Raw genomic sequence first — 16037 nt, 5'->3', positions numbered from 1 at the left:
AGAGAAGATCCCACCAAAGTGCTTGCACAATTTTCAAAGATAATGTTTCTTCAGTAACATGAATTCAAAATAATCAATATGTCGTCAAGGGATTTTCAGAAGTGACCTGCCCTGGACCCGTACAATACACACACATAAATACACACATATACACATAAATATATACACACATACATACAGGAAAAGAGACAGACAGACTGAAACACAGAGAAGCAGGGGGAGACAGAGAAACAGAGAGAGAGACAACTCAGAGAGGCACTGAGAGACAGAGACAGAGAGAAGGAACACTGGAGCTGGTAATGAGTGGAACTCACATACATTTTCACAAGTCAGTCTATGTGTCAGAACCTGGTCCCAAAGTCGATCCACCCTCCAGGGGAGGGTGTGGGGATCCCACAAGGGTGTGGGAACAGAAGGCAAAAAATAGGAAGCCATTGTGGGGCAGCCCACCACAGAGGCCGAGATGGGACACTGGGCCTGTATGTCAACATGACAGAATGACCTAGGAGGTTGTATGCCAGAGCGGACGATGTCAGAGTTGTATTTAATTTCAGTCTCACGACTGTGAGCGGGGATGCAAGCAGCAAGGAAAGTGACTTTCTCCAGACCCCAGGGCAGACCCCGGCCTGTGTGGGGTGTGCTTTGCACTCCGCCAGCCCTCTGTGGGTTCCTTCCTTTGCTGAGTCTGTGCACGATCTCCCTGTGATGCCAGCCCGTGGGGGTGACAGATGCAATAGGTGTTTCTAGGTCTAGAGACAGGATGGCTTCTCTAGGAAGCAGGGGCCAGAATGATCCTCACTGTGCTGATGGGGGATTGGGGAGACCCTGAGAGGCACGTGGTTTGTCCAGGATGATAACACTGCTGAGTAGGGGGAGCCAGGTCTGAACCCAGCTGTGTCTTCAGAGCTGCAGCACTGGTTGCATCCAGGACTCCCCAGGGCTATGGGGGGGCTGAGTTGGTGTCACTGTGTGTGGACATGGCATGGAGTGAGAAATGAGAGATTGGAAGCCCAGAAAGGCCCTTGAGGAGCTTTGTGTCAGGAGGAAGCTTGGAGAAGTGGACCCCAGGAAGTGACCTCACTTCCCTGGCAATAGAGCACAACAGAATTTGGAACCGAAGTCACCAGGCACCCGCTCTGTAGAGAAGTCCCTACTCAGCTCACCTGGTTGGAGACAGAGGCATGTTCTGCTGCATCCCATTATCCTGAGGCCACAGGCCCCGGAAAGCCCTCAGCGAGGGTCTCTACCAACGCTGCCGGCACTGGGTCAGGTCTCACCCAAGGCGCCTCTGGCCTTTTGGCCAGAGAGACCCAAAGGTAACACAGGGAGGCCCAGGGCAGGCCCCCCCAGGCTGGGCCACCACTCAGATCCCATCCAGGTAGCCACACGGCCCCATCCTGCCTGGTGGAGGTGGAGCAGTCATGTTGGGGATGGGTATCTGCCTCAAGAAAGAGCAGGACAGAGGCCTGGGGGCCCGGTCACGTAGACAGCCCAGGACAAAGCTGGCTGGCTGGGATGTGGAGAGCCGGGGAAGGGTCCTGCCGCCCGAGGTGGAGCCCATGCTCTCTGGGTATGCATTTTCCCTCCCGGATGTCTGAGCTGAACAAGGTTCCGGTCTGATCTAGCAGCAGAGGGTAGAGTCTACAGAATCAGGAGTGTTCCTGGCCGGGAAGGACTCTGAGACTTCCATGCTGGGTCAGCTGCTGGTCACTATCATTGCAGAGCCAGATACCACATGTTGAAAAGAAGCTGATGAATAAGAACACCAACGCCCCCTCCCCAAGTGAAGGACTGGTGTGTCACTCTTCTGAGGGCCAGCGCAGACTCCTGGTGGGTCTGGATATGGAGGGGTCCCCACCACCATGGCCCACAAATCAGTGGGGCAGGCCTCTGACCCAGACATCACCCAGGGCTCTCCCAGGGACCTACCCGGGGCTGACGGGTAGCTCAGCACACCCTGGCCTGACCTGGAGCACCGTGCCCACCTCGCTGCAAGTCAGGTGGAGGACCAGGAGCCCCCGAAGCAGAGACCAAAGGTCAAAAAAGCAGGGCTGGTGTATGTGTGTAGGTGAGGGTGGGGCGAAGGCTGGGCCACACAGGGAGGTGTCCCTAGAGGCTACTGTTGGGACCAGAAAAGAGAATGGCCTCAGAACACCTGTCTGGAAAAATTCAGTCACAGAATACATCCTGTGGGCACTTTCTGGGTGGGAGCTGTCTGGAAAGCTCTGGGAAGATTTCTGTCCTTGTAGAGGCACATGGAAAGGGAGGCAGGTGCGTAGATTTTTCCTCTCTCACAGCATGAGATCTTCCACAAGACTTAAAACTCTCTCCACTTCCAATAGTTACAGAGGAGGCAGGGGCAGGGGAAGATGTCAGAGACCAAAAATGGGACGAACTGGATCCAGCAGGAGACCTCGAGCTCCCTCCTGCCGCTCCTGCAGCTCCTCCTGAACCTGCGTCTGCAGCTGGACTGCTGGGCAACGGAGAAACAGTTCAGGCATCACCACCACCTGGGGTAGAGCCCCCTCTGCACCCACCCACACCTTCTTCTCCAAAATGTTCTCCAAAATTCCACCGTCAGTCCCCCCACAAACTTGACGTCCCTTCCGCTGGAGATGTTTTTGTTTCATTTTCTTTAGTTTCCTTTGCTTGTTTCACATCATTTATGACATCATTTATTTTTCTTTTTAGAGTTTCATGTAATAAAATGTAGACTTTTCCCCTTTTAAATTGTGCAATTCAGGAGCATTAGGGGCATTCACAATGTTGTGCGACCATCACTACCATCTAGTTTCACACTATTTCTTTCCTCAAAGTGAAACCTTGGATCCAGAGCATGCACTCCCCTCCCTCCTCACCCAGCCCCTGACAACCCCAAGTCCTCTTTCTCTTTGCGTGTCTTTACCTCTACTGGTTGTTCCCTGCCAATGAAATTTTAAAAAAGTATTTTTTCCTTCCTGCCCACATGTTTTCACCTGGGGCTGAGGATTTTTGTTTGTTTTCACTTGAAGCAGCATTTTTATTATTTTCAGGGGATATGCAGGGGGATTAAAGATGTGATGCACAAAATGAAGCCCTTTTGGTAACTCTGTGCATAATCTCAGGGTAGACACTGCTGTTCCCCCTGTGACACCACAGCCAGAAGACACAAGGGAGATGCTTAGCTCTTCCTGTGGCAAAAACAAAACCAAACGAATCAAAAAAATTAGTAAAAGCCCAGAAAAATTGCTTGAAAGGCAAACCACAACCTGGAAAATGCATTCCTCATAACCCAAGGTTGGAGAAATTTTTCCCATTCCTGTAGTCCAAAATCCTTTTGAAACTCAGTGTTCTAAACAGAAACAGAACAGACATGGGCAGTTCCAATGAGAGGCAATGCAGGTGGCCAGTGTGTGTTAGAGATGCTTGACCTCTCAGGTGAGAACAGAGGCAGACGGAAACACTGCAGAGACAGCATTGGTCACCATCACACTGGCGGTTCTTTAGTCAGGTGACAACCAGCCCTGGTGACAATGTAAGCAGGCAGAGGCTCCAGCAGATCCCCTGGAGGGAAGAGTGAAGGGACGCTCCTCTTCAGGAGAACAGGGTGCAGGACGCATCAAAGGGCGACAGATGCATCTCTTCCTCAGAAGATCTGATACTTACAGTTCATCCTGCTAAAATCCTTACACACCTATTCAAAGATGCCTTTTCAAGGGTGTTCATCACAGCACTGGTTGAAACAGTCGGAATTAAAGCAACAATAATATTGATGGAGAGGGGATGGGGTCCATTCGTTCTGGTTCATGTGGATGAATGAATGCTGTTCAGTTGGAAAAGTGGGTGCCTGGTCTCAACCCAATGTCAAGGGAGGCCTCAGGGTGGAAGTATGCAGACCCACTCTCTGCATCCAGGGTCCCATCTGCACGACCACATGTGTGTGAAATCAATATAGATGGAAATTGATCTGATTGTGAGTGTGTGAGAGACAGAGATGGAGAGAGACATACTGAGAGACACAGAGACTGAGACATAAGCACCAAATCATTCATGACAGACACCGCTGTGGGTGGGAATTACAAATCACTTCTTTTTTAGGCAATATTTCAATTTTTTGTACTGTGTCTGTATTACTCTACTAATTCTAAAAGGATTAAAATCCTATGCTAATGTGACCCATTCATTACTCATCTATGGAGTAATTAAAGTACATTAATCCTATTTTTAAAAGAATTTAAAGCCTTCTCAGGACTCAGTTCCATTTCAGCTCAGTGGAAGCAGAGGTTCTCCAGGAGGTCGTGTCTCTTCTGAATCAGCATCCAATACAGGTGAGCAAGAAGTACCCGACTTGGACACTGAAGACTACAATAGATGAGAGAGTCTGTTGAGAGAAATTAAGACCTAAATTCAAAGAGAATAATCCCATATTCATGGAGCAGAAGGCTTCATTCTACTAAGATGACAAAGGTCCATGAATAGATCTAAGGATTCAAAGAATGCCTACCCAAATCCCAGGTGGTATTTTGCAGGAATTGACAATCAATCTAAAATTCACGTGGAAAATCCAGGGGGTCAGAATACATGAGTGAATCTTGAAAAAGAAGAACAAAGTTCGAGGAATGGAAAGTCAGATGGAACCCACGGTTAATACAAAACCTCTTTAAGCTGAAAATAACTGAGATTCAAAAGATGCAGAAGAAAACCTGTCATGGAAGCCAATTCTCTCCTTTCCCTTTTCCCTATTAAGTTAGGTTGATAAAAAAGCCTTTAACTTTCACCATTTAACATGGTAGGTACTTTTCTGGTTGGCTCCTGCGTGTGTATAAATAAAACGTTTCTCTCGTTCATCTCCTCTTTACTTCTGTGGGCTCTTTGGGAAGGACTCTGGATTATGGGGACCTGCTCTTTTCTCACCTTCTTTAGTGACATCTTTTGCCCATGGTGAAGTTCTTAAAAAAAAGAAAAGTCTCATTGGTTTTGGGTCAGATTTGGAAAATGTATACCTTTGGAGACCCCCTGGAGGAACAATGGGGTTCAATACTGCCTGGAGAATTCACTTGTCAAAATGCCTAACAAGACGCTATTTGCAAGGTTTTTTTTTTTTTTAAAGATTCTTACCCTAAAACAAATCCCCTATCTAAACCTCTTGGATGATCAAATATGAAGAAAAAAGGAGAATCATGTCTGGCCTAAGAACACTTGCTTAACAAAACAGAAGGACAGAATCAGTTTCAGAGCAAAAATTAAAATGCATTTATATCATCAACCCTCCCACCCTTTTGTACACTGTCCTCATGTAATCTGCCAGATGGCCCCCTGGAGAAGGCCCTTTGCCCGGAACTCGTGCTCATTTTCAGAGCTCAGCCAAGCGGGAGGTTGGTCCCCAGGGCCTGAGAGGGGCTATGTGTGAAATCTTCTCTGCTGAGACCCAGTGGGCTGAAGGGAACTGTGTTCTCTGAGGGAGAGAGAGCACACCGAGCCTCTGTGGAGGCATCTCTGAGATCCTCCCAAAGGCACACATCTCTAACTCTGGACACGGGAATTTTTGATTGGCATCTTAGTTGGAAATCTCCTCCTGGATAGAAAGAAGCAGATTCAAGATGTTGCAATTGGATGGGCAGGTCGGCCTCTCGAATTAGTCGATGAGGAGGACACGCAATTCTCTGCAGAAGTAGGAACACCCATCCCTGCTCGGCTGACGTCATGTACAGAGAAACAGACGCGACTCTAGGGGGAATTCAAAACCCACCAACCTTTCTTACCGACGTCAACATCCCCACTTTATTCTCCTGTCAGGTCTCTGCACAAAAACTGTGGCTCATCCCCAAATATCACATACCCATCACACTGTACCACTCTGTGTCTGTGTCCAACTCGAGCATTAAGGCCTGTGACCGTTACTGTTAATTCGTGTCTCCCTTTCTGCCCGTCTCCCGCCATCATCCCAGTCCAACCTCGGTGTCTCTCTCCAGGTCAGCAGTACTCTTCCCACTGGCTTCCCATCAGCTTACCTTGCCCTGCTTCCATTGCTTATTCCCCATACGTTACCCACAACGGTCTTATTAAAGTATGAATCAGATCAAGTTGTTCCGCATTGCAAAATACTTTTGTGATTTTCCATTGTATTCAGAAGGATATCCAGAGTCCCTACCAAGGCCCTATGTGATCTGGGCCCTCACCGATCTCTGCAGCCTCAGCTCTCACCGTTCTGCTCCAGCCCATCTTCACCGCCCCGATGGTCCCCACCAGGACAGCTGCGTTTCTAACTCCAAGTCTAGTACTTACACTTCTTCCGGCCTGGGAGGCTTTTCTTGTCTGTTACATACGTGGCTTATTCTTTTGCTTTATTCAGGACTTTGTTCAAATTATTTACCCTCAGAGAGGACTTATCTGACCAGATTATTTAGAATAGCATGCACATATTTCCTATTCAAACATTTTCCCTCCTAAAATGATTTATGTTTCTTTGTGGCAATTATTAGTACCTGGTAGTACATCATATATTTATTTGCTTACTGGTTTACTGTCTGTCTTTCTTACTAGACCTATATTCATGGAACCACAAATAACTGTTTTAACCAGTAACTTTCAAACCACCTTTAAATGAATTCTTTTATAAGATGAGAATTTCAGAGGCTTCCACAGGTTGCTTAGGGGAAAAAAGAAAAAGGATTCAGGTTGAAATAATTTATTAAGGACCTGAGAGTTGGTTATTTATTTTATACATAGTAGTGTGTACCTGTTAATCCCAAACTCCTAATCTAGCAAAAGACCTAGCTGACTACTATTTTTAAAGGAATTTTTTTTCTTTTTAAACTGGGGTTGTTTGAGATCTCTTTTCTTCTTCATTATTTTTCTTTTTTTAAAGATTTTTTCTTATTATTTTTTTACATTGAGGTTCCGCAAATTGAATCCAGCATGTACTCTACCCCTTGAACTATACCATCCCCTCCAAAGACAATTATGTTTATACTTTGACAATACCATATTGAATTAAGATTTTTGTTCCATTTTCCCTTCATAGAGTTTATAACTGAGGGAGAGAGTCAGAGGAAGCCCTGGGCCAACCCTTCCTTCTCAGCGGGTCACTACACAGCAGAGGAGCTTGGCTGTCTCCAGGCCCAGCTCACCTTTCTGCTCTGAGGGCCGACTCAGGCCACTTCTCTTAAAAGCGGCGTGTTAGAAGCAGCAGAAAGCCAACTAGCGAGCAACAATGACAAAACTGACCCACCTGCAGTTGGACATCATCTGCTCTGAAACGAACCTCTTAAATTTCTTCTTATTAGTGGATGGTTTTCAAAAATATTCCCAAGGAGATGAATCTCACTCCATTTTTCTGGATTTCTTAGGCCTTCTATGACTTTAACTGCAGGCTTCATTTTCTGCACAACATCTGCAGGGAAGCCAGGCAGAAAACGTGAACAGACCCTGCAGGCCGCGGCTGAGGCCTCCCGTCAAACATCCTTGTTGTGCAGAGCCTACGTTCATGGGACCAGTTTCATTACTGCTGTAATTAGTTCTTGTCCAAGTGTCCCACCGGAAATGTTTCTAGATAGAACGTGGCCTGACGCAGATGAGCAGTGGGGATGTGGGGTGCAGATGACACACAGACTGGAAGGAGAAAAGGGAAATGTTTCTTCAGGCTTCAGTTTGGAAGATTTCTGATTTTTGTATGGACATTAAACTTGGTCAGGCTGAAGCACCATTTGCTCTAAGACGGGGTGATGTACACGTATCCCTACAACTTCAAAAAATATGTTGAAGCTGGGCGTAACAGCCTAGGGGACAGACAGCTTTGAGTGACACCTCCGTTCCAGGATGCCTATGATCTCGGGCTCACAAAGAGGAAAAGAATACACATATTTTGCCTCTGTAGTTCTATGTGAAATTATTTTGACCCTTGCCGGATGGTGTAAGATCAGAGAGCATGTAGTCTTTCGTACATCGCAAAGACGACAAGTCTTCTTGATGAGTCAGCACACTGTTTCCGATGGCCCGGGGTCTATGCCAGACATTAGCTGTCTAGACAAATACCACACAGCCCCCCATCCCTCAAGGAGATCACAGTGTGTCGTGGAAGATACAAATTTAAATAGATTTTCAAAACAATGTGGTAAGAGTCACTTTGCATCATATATACTATATGTTCAGAGGGGCTCTTGCACTGCCTGGGGCTGTGTTCTAGAAGATAGGGAAGGTGTCAGAGAGGAAATGCTTTCTGCACTGACATCTGACGGATTCCAGCAAATCTGTAGACCAGGAGAGTGCATGGTGGGGACGGGATTCTCAGCAGCTTGCGTGTCTCGTGCAGACCCCTGGTCATGTCTAAGAGCACTTTGCACTTAGGGAAGGAACGTCAGTGAGTCTAGAGGCTGTGAGGAACTAACGGAAGCTGAGGCTGAAAAAAAGCAGCAATGAGGTGATGAGAAGGTGTGACGTTAAATCAGAGAGCGTGGACTTCCTCACACACGCAGCGTGGAATTCTTTGCGGTTTTAAGGAGGAGAGTGACACAGATTAGTCATTAAAAGTGAGCAAAGTGGATTGTTCACTCTAAAGTACAGCACTGGGGAGACTAGAAAGGGGTGGGAATTAATGCAGTGGGGAGCGAGGAGCAGGGACTTAGTTGGGGGACATTAAGGAATAGAATTGTAGTACTGATGGGGGTGAGGGAGTGGAAAAGTAAAGGAAAACTCCCAGATGTTTGGCACAGAAAAGAGATGGGACAGTGATGCCATTGTTTGAAAAAGTAAAACTAGTTCTGGGCGAGTGTAAATCCAGACAAACAGAGCTTGAGATTTTTATGTGCTAACCAAATGTGAATGTCTACTTGTCAATTAGAAATATATTTCTGGGACTGAACTGAGATGTCCATGCTGGAAAAGATTTGACAGTTAATCATTGGACAGAGGGCAGTTGAAGCCATGGGAATAAATGCCACCCACTGACAGTTTACCAAAGAAAAGGGAAGGAGGGCACTTCTGGTTCAGAAAATATGGCAGACCAGAATCTTGAAGACCCACTCACTTAAGACACATAAAAACGTAGGACAAAATGCTGCCAGTGTTTTCCTGTTTTTTTTTTAAGGGCACGTTTATTGTGGTATGATACCTGTACAATAAAATACACATATTTCACATGTACTACTTGGTGAATTTGATAAATGTCTACACCCAGAAAACCATAACCACGATCAAGATAGCTAACATTTCCATCACTCCCCAAGAGGGGCACTTTTCGAATCCCCATATTTATCCCTTCCCATCTCCTTCTCTCCCTGTGAACCGTAAGTTTGTTTCTCTATGTCTGTGGGTCTGTTTATCTTCTGTATTTAAGTTCATATGTTTCTTTTTTTGATTCCACATATAAGTGATATCATATGGCATTTTTCTCTTTTCCTGGTTTACTTCACTTAGAATGACTATCTCTACGTCCATCCATGTTGCTGCAAATGACATTATTTGTTTTTTCATGGCTGAGTAGTATTCCATTGTATAAATATACTACTACTTCTTTATCCAGTCACCTGTCAATGGACATTTGGGTTGTTGCCATGTCCTGGCTATTATAAATACTGCTGCTGTGAGCATTGAGGTGCATGTGACTTTTTGAATTAGAGTTTTCTTCTGACATATGCCCGGGAATGGGAAGGCTGGATCATGAGTTAAGCCCATTTTCAGTTTTTAAAGGAACCTCCACACTGACTTCTCTAGTGACAATGCAGCCCATCTTGTGAAAGCAGAGCCATGCTCAGAAAGTAATGGGTATTTCTAAGGGCCAGACATGAAGTGCAGTGAGTGTGGCCTGTTCAAGAATCAGAGGGCAGTCTGCCAGGGCTGGAGGAGAGTGACAAGGGAAGTGTGGTACAGGTAGGAGTCAGACCATGTGGGGACATGGCAGGCTGGGATAAGGAGCCTGGACTTCCAGTAATCCCTTGGTAACCATGGGGCACTGGTTCCAGGACTCACCCTGAAGTCAACATCCATGGATGCTGACGCCTCTTGTATAAAATGACATAGGACTTGCATGGGACTCATGTACATCCCCCCATCTACTTTTATATATATATACAAACTTTTTTTATTGAGTTATAGTCATTTTGCAAAGTTGTATCAAATTCCAGCATACAGCACAAGTTTTCAGTTATACATGAGTATACACATATATTTGTTGTCACTTTCTCTTTCACTGTGTCCTCCTGTGTACTTTAAGTTATCTCTAGATTACTCATGGTATCTAATACAACATGAATGTTATGTAAGTAGTTGCCAGTGTATGGCAAATTCAAGTGTTGCTTTTTGAAACTTTCTGTTTTTTCAACAATATTTTCAATCCACCGTTAGTTGAATCTGCTGGATAGGGAGGCCCTAGATATGGAGAATCCCCAAGCTCCTCCTTCCCACATTCTATATTTTCACTGCAAGCACTGAAGGGGTCCAAACATAGAAGAGACCCATCTACCTGCTGGAAACCCTGAGGAATTCCGTCAGCGTATGTAGAGCAGGAGAGAAGGTTTAGGGCCAACTAGTGGGAAAGGAGGGCCTGCCTGGAGAGGATGGAGGAAGGACAGTAGTGGAAGCCATCACGTACTCTTACTGGAACTAGCTGACAGCAGTGAGGGACGCCAAGGAACTGGGTACACGTCACGTGTGGGGCGATCCTGGCCACCAGGTGCAGGGTTCACATAACTGGGACCCAGTTTGCAAGATCAAAATAACAAGGAGGCAAAGGGGCTGCCTCAGTCCCAGGATCCTGACAACGGCCACAGCGACGTGACCCCAGCTAATGCGGTTCCCCTAGTAAGCCAGAAAAACGAAACTCTGAGCCAAGATATTGCAGATTCCACTGCAGCCACATGGATAACTAGATCTCTAACCTGACAAAATGTAACCACCAGAAACAGGAATCTTTCCTTTTCTCTTCCTTTGGAACTTTGGACAGGGAGTCACAAATCTTTGACGGGAACCACCTATAAACCAATAGAGAGCTCACTTTTTCAGGAATAAGCATGGAGAAAAAGAGTGGGGTGATGGTTTAAAGCAGAAGTCAAAGTTGAAGCCCATCTGAGAAATGGTAAAAACATGTTTCTCAATGAATTCGAGTTATGGCAAAAAGAAGGAGGAAGGTTAAGGAAATCTCTATTAATATCCATTCACCATAAAAGACTAGCCAGCCATAAAAAGACAACACCTTAAATTAATAATTTTTTTTTTTGGTGATGAAAAACAATGCCTTAATTTAAAACAAGGCTTGGGCCATCAACAACACTCTGAGAATTGTTGACCAGGAGAACATAAATCTGCATATAGATATGTAAGTGTTCCAAGTCCACCACTCAAAAACAATTAGTCAATCATGTGTCCAGTTGATTGGGAAATCCCAATAAGTAAATAACTCAAAAGTAGGAAAGACATGGGATTAAATAGTGGTAGTGAGCAATGAAATCCAAGATGTATATACCTATATTTTCTTTGTTAATGTAACAAACTTAAAGCAACTGTCTAAAAAGTAGTAACTGGAGCACACAAACACACACACACACAATTTAGAACAACAGAGAGGTAAAATATGCTAAATTTATCATTATTGAGGAACAGGATCTAATAGATTATTTCATTTTTGAGACTCTTATAGGAATACTGGTCCAATTGCATAAAAATTTATGAACTTAGAGATGATTTATAAAGATTTAGAGAGAATTTTCTTTAAGAGGCAATATAGCTTCCAAATCACTGAAGAGAAAATTAACAATAAAAAAATTAATTAATCTAGGTAATATGGAGTAACACTGACCATATTTACCACCCTAAAATAAACCACAAAATGGATAAAATATATGAAGCAATGATTTTTAAGACACGTGGAAACGATCATCCACTAGGACCTTGCCTTGCCACCTCGATACCAAGGCTCCTAGGCCTCCTACTGCCATCACAAAGGATGTCCACAAGGAGGCGACATTTCCTTCCTCTGCTCCTACTGCAGAGCCAGTCCTGAGCAGTCCTTTTCCAGGTGTTGGCAGGCAGCTCCCAGAAGTGCTCTCGTGGGCCTTGGTCCCTTTTGGCCACCAGCAAAGGGATCAAGGATGAGCAGTGAGCCTCCTTCCTCATCCAAGACCTAGGAAACTATCTGACTTCTGAGCAGCCCTTCACTCTTGTCTGCTGTCTGGTACTCTCCACCCGGCTTCCCGAGTCCCCGGCACGGGCAGCCTGCACTCTGGCCACAGCCCATCAGAATCTGTTCCCCCGCCAAGAGGCCACGCATGATCATGAGCAGGGCTCCAGGCCTCTGGAGCAGTGCGGCTTGGACTGGGTCCTGGCCCTGGGCGCACGAGCTCCATGCCCTTGGTTGAGTCAGTCAACATCTCTAAGCTACAGTTTCCTCATCAGTAAAATGAGGACATAATCAATATGGAAAAAAAATAGAATCTGAGGGGGACTAAATTTCTGGTGATTGAAGATAATTTTAATTTTGATTTATACAGCAAAGGACATCATACAATTTTTACTACATCGTATTTCTAAAGGACAGCTTCTACTATTAAAAGTAATGCATGCACGTACACACAAACACACGTGCAGACACACTGGCTCTAGTCCACATACATCCCCACGGGCACACACACATGGAGTCATGTACCACCCACACACCCATAACATACGCACAACCACACACATCCTCAGGCGCACACACACACATAACATACAGAACCACATACATCCCCAGGTGCACGTGAGCACACACAAACACACAGTCATGTACAACACACGTCCCCAGATGCGCGCGTGCACACACACACGTCTTACACACTTTGGCGTTATTCTAAATCAATTTACAATTGAGGGTCACAGTGTCCATTGTTTTATCCACTCAGAAGGTCCTGACTTTGGAGCTTGAAGCAGGAGCTCTCCTCTCTGGAGATGGTCTTTACCAATTACAGTCTCAGTAGAGCCAACATAACTGCTCTGGACCTTTGGAAGTGCAGGCCAGAGCATACCTGGGAGCTCACATCCTGTACATGTAAACATGTTAAGTGCAGTAGGTTCTAAAGTCCTGCCTTTACAAATATACGTTCATTATAAGGGGGAAGACCAGGTTCAAATTTAGAATTCCAAGACACAGGGGAGTCCGGCAAAGAAAGTGAGCGTGTGGGGAGAGCTGATTCCCAGTCTCTGACCACTAGCCTGATCCTTTTCTTCCCAATGCTGGGTCCATCCCTTGCCACAAGTGGCCTTGGATGTTCACAGGGGGACACTCAAAACTCACATTCGGGATCTGCTCATACCCTCCATACATACAGCTGCCCTTTGGCCTCTCTGTGAGTCCTGGGAATCTGAGCTTCCGGGAGAGCCGGTGCAGGCACTAGGAATGTGTCAGGGGCTGCTGAGACAGGGCATCTGGGGTCCTGGGCTTCTAGAGCATGGGATGGAGCCAATGACCCTGCCCCCTTGGCCCTGCTGATTCCACCCCATGGAGGGCGTGGCCAGAGGAAGTGTCAGGGCCAGAGGGACCCTCTGCAGTGCAGGACCCAGGGCAGCGGGCCCCCTTGCCGGGGTCTAAGAGCAGCAGGCCTAAGGAAAGGTCTGAAGAGGCTGTAAGGTATCTTCATTCCCATTAATTAAACAAAAATAAAAGCATACCACAGGCGTGAGTGGAAAGGGATTTGTTAGAACAAGGGAAGGCACTTGCCAAGGTCTGGCCATAGAGGGCTGGTGGGTTTGTCAGGTTGATGAGGAACCAAGAGGCTGTTAGTCCCTTCTGGGTCTAAACACCTCTTGAATTCCTCCGGGTGACACTGAAATGCAGTGAGACACGGAACTCTCTTAAGTTGTTAAAATCTTCATGGTGAACCATTCAACTCTCTCCTCATTCTTGGCTGCGAAAGCACGATAAACACAGGCCAGAAACTCATCAGCCTGTTGGTTGGTTCACTATCCGTCTGGCGCCTCCTCTTGTAGGAGCCTTTATCACATCACCCAGGGCTGACCCGGCTCAGGATTATAGCTGATTTTCCGCAGGTGGCATCACTTGCTAGTGACATGAAGCAGGCACATTAGCCACCTCCCAAACACTGAGGCTCCTCCTGGGAGGAGACTTCAGACCCCCAATCCAGCCTCTGCACCACGATGTTCCTTAGTGTCACTACCGGTTTGCTGCCTTGGCCTCTAGCTTTGACCAGATCCTCGCCAGATTGTCGATAAATATCACCCATATACCACATCTAAGCTTGTGGTCCAGATGTGACCATGGTTCTTATTTTCTTCCCATCGATGGATTGTTTGATCTTTGAGTAATCATGTCGACAGCAAGGCCAGTACAGCCCTCTTGAGGCCTCCCCGATCCGCCTCTGTGTATAACTGTCCTAGCACCCCAGGGGATCGGGTCTGAAGCCTGGCACTCAGACACGAGGATGTCAGCTGGAGAGACAGGAATTCACTCCTGCTGTGGCTTCTGCTGTGGCTCAATGTGGCCATAAAAACGGATCCCACAGGCCCTGACGTCACTTGACTCACTGCAGGGATGCTCCCACACTGCCGCGTTCCCCCAGAGACTGAGGGCTTTCTGCTTGTTCCGGAAGGCCCCACCCCCGAGGGGACACTGGGTCCAGTGGAGCGTCCAGCCTGCTTCCCCGCCAGCCCTTAGGGCCTTTGTGGGGCCTGGAACATCAACTAACCTCCCCTTAGGGACCCCTTTGTCCTTTGCAGCCAACAGACCTAGGTCATAAGCACTTTAACTCACCTGAGGGTGTTTTCCTCACTTCAGGGGCAGTGAGGACTGGGCTTCTTCACACTCCAAGTGCCCCCGGTCTGGATGCAGACAGTCTGGCTCTCCCCCCAGTCCTGCAGGTTCCGGCCACACCTCCTGCTGGTCACGGAGTCTGTGCTGTATTCTCTTCCAGGACAACAGGTGCACTCTGCCCCCCGCCCCGTCCCCACCAGCAGTGGCAGAGGTGGAGGACAGGCGGGTGAGCTTGGGCCTGAGACACTGCCCTGAAATCAGTGCCCCAGAGGCCGCTGGTGACTAGAGGGACCACGGGGAAGAAGGCAGCATGGGATGGGAGGGGGAGGAAGGTTCAGGATAACGAGATGAAAAGGGGAACAGATAGCACCGTGAGGACCTCGACCATGAAAGGGAAGAAGATAGACAGTGACAGCTGGAGCGGTGTTGGCGTTAAAAGCTGCGGGCATTTTCATTTAATTTTATTAATTACCATTACATATAGTGACATATTTTTATTTGATTAAAGATTAGGTGCCATGTCATATAACAGGATATAGTATATTATTTATTAAATAATACATAATAGTAGATATACTAGCATGTTATGTTCTGTTTATTTATTATCAGATAGTATATAATACATATGTAGTTATTTATATACATAATATATAATTCATGCATCTATATAATATATAACACATAACAATGTAGGATTATGAATATTATATTTTATAACAAGATTACATAACAATAATGATGTAATATTATCCATTGTATAACTTGGCTCATGACACATTCTCACCTTAGGTGCCTGTCAGAAGTATTTATGTATTAAAATTAATATTATAAGAAACAGTTGTGAACCTGTCACCCAGCACCAGAACAGGACTATTGACAGTGACATACTGTGTCCTATCCTGCCCTAGGCCTCTTCTCACAGGAAGCAACCAGCATCCTGAATCCTGGCTTACACTTGCCTTGTGTTACTTTCACACACACAACATTTAAGATCAGTTAAAACAAATGAACTGCAGGTACATGCAACGAAGTGGATGCATCATACACCCTATGTTAAATTGAAAAAGTAAGCCCAAGAAGGTATCCTATAGTGTGCTAAGCTTTTAACTGTGTATATATATGTCAACTAAACTCACTAAATTAAGAACAACTACAGCTAGAGTCCAGGTGGGAGAGGGACAGATAAAAGGTGAGGTGAGCAGATTTGCTGCAGGTGAGCGAGTTCCCTTCAAGTAACATGTCATTCTCTCTGAAGCAGGAGGCAAGGCCATCTGCTGGGAGTCAGGGAAGAGACAGAGGGAAGCTTAGAGGTGTGCAGAGA

The 16037-nt window shown here is 46.2% G+C and overlaps 1 long non-coding RNA gene across 1 annotated transcript; it reads left to right on the top strand.

Annotated features, from left to right (window-relative positions):
• The first annotated feature begins 1150 nt into the window (after positions 1 to 1150).
• Positions 1151 to 2605, top strand: LOC140693586 (uncharacterized). Its single transcript, XR_012069350.1, has 3 exons — positions 1151 to 1316; positions 1723 to 1830; positions 2343 to 2605. It is a non-coding gene; the product is annotated as an uncharacterized lncRNA (long non-coding RNA).
• The last annotated feature ends 13432 nt before the right edge of the window (positions 2606 to 16037 follow it).

The sequence above is a fragment of the Vicugna pacos genome, unplaced genomic scaffold, assembly GCF_048564905.1.
Source record: "Vicugna pacos unplaced genomic scaffold, VicPac4 scaffold_19, whole genome shotgun sequence".
In the NCBI taxonomy this organism is placed as follows: Eukaryota; Metazoa; Chordata; class Mammalia; order Artiodactyla; family Camelidae; genus Vicugna; species Vicugna pacos.
This window is presented reverse-complemented; position numbering and strand designations above follow the sequence as displayed.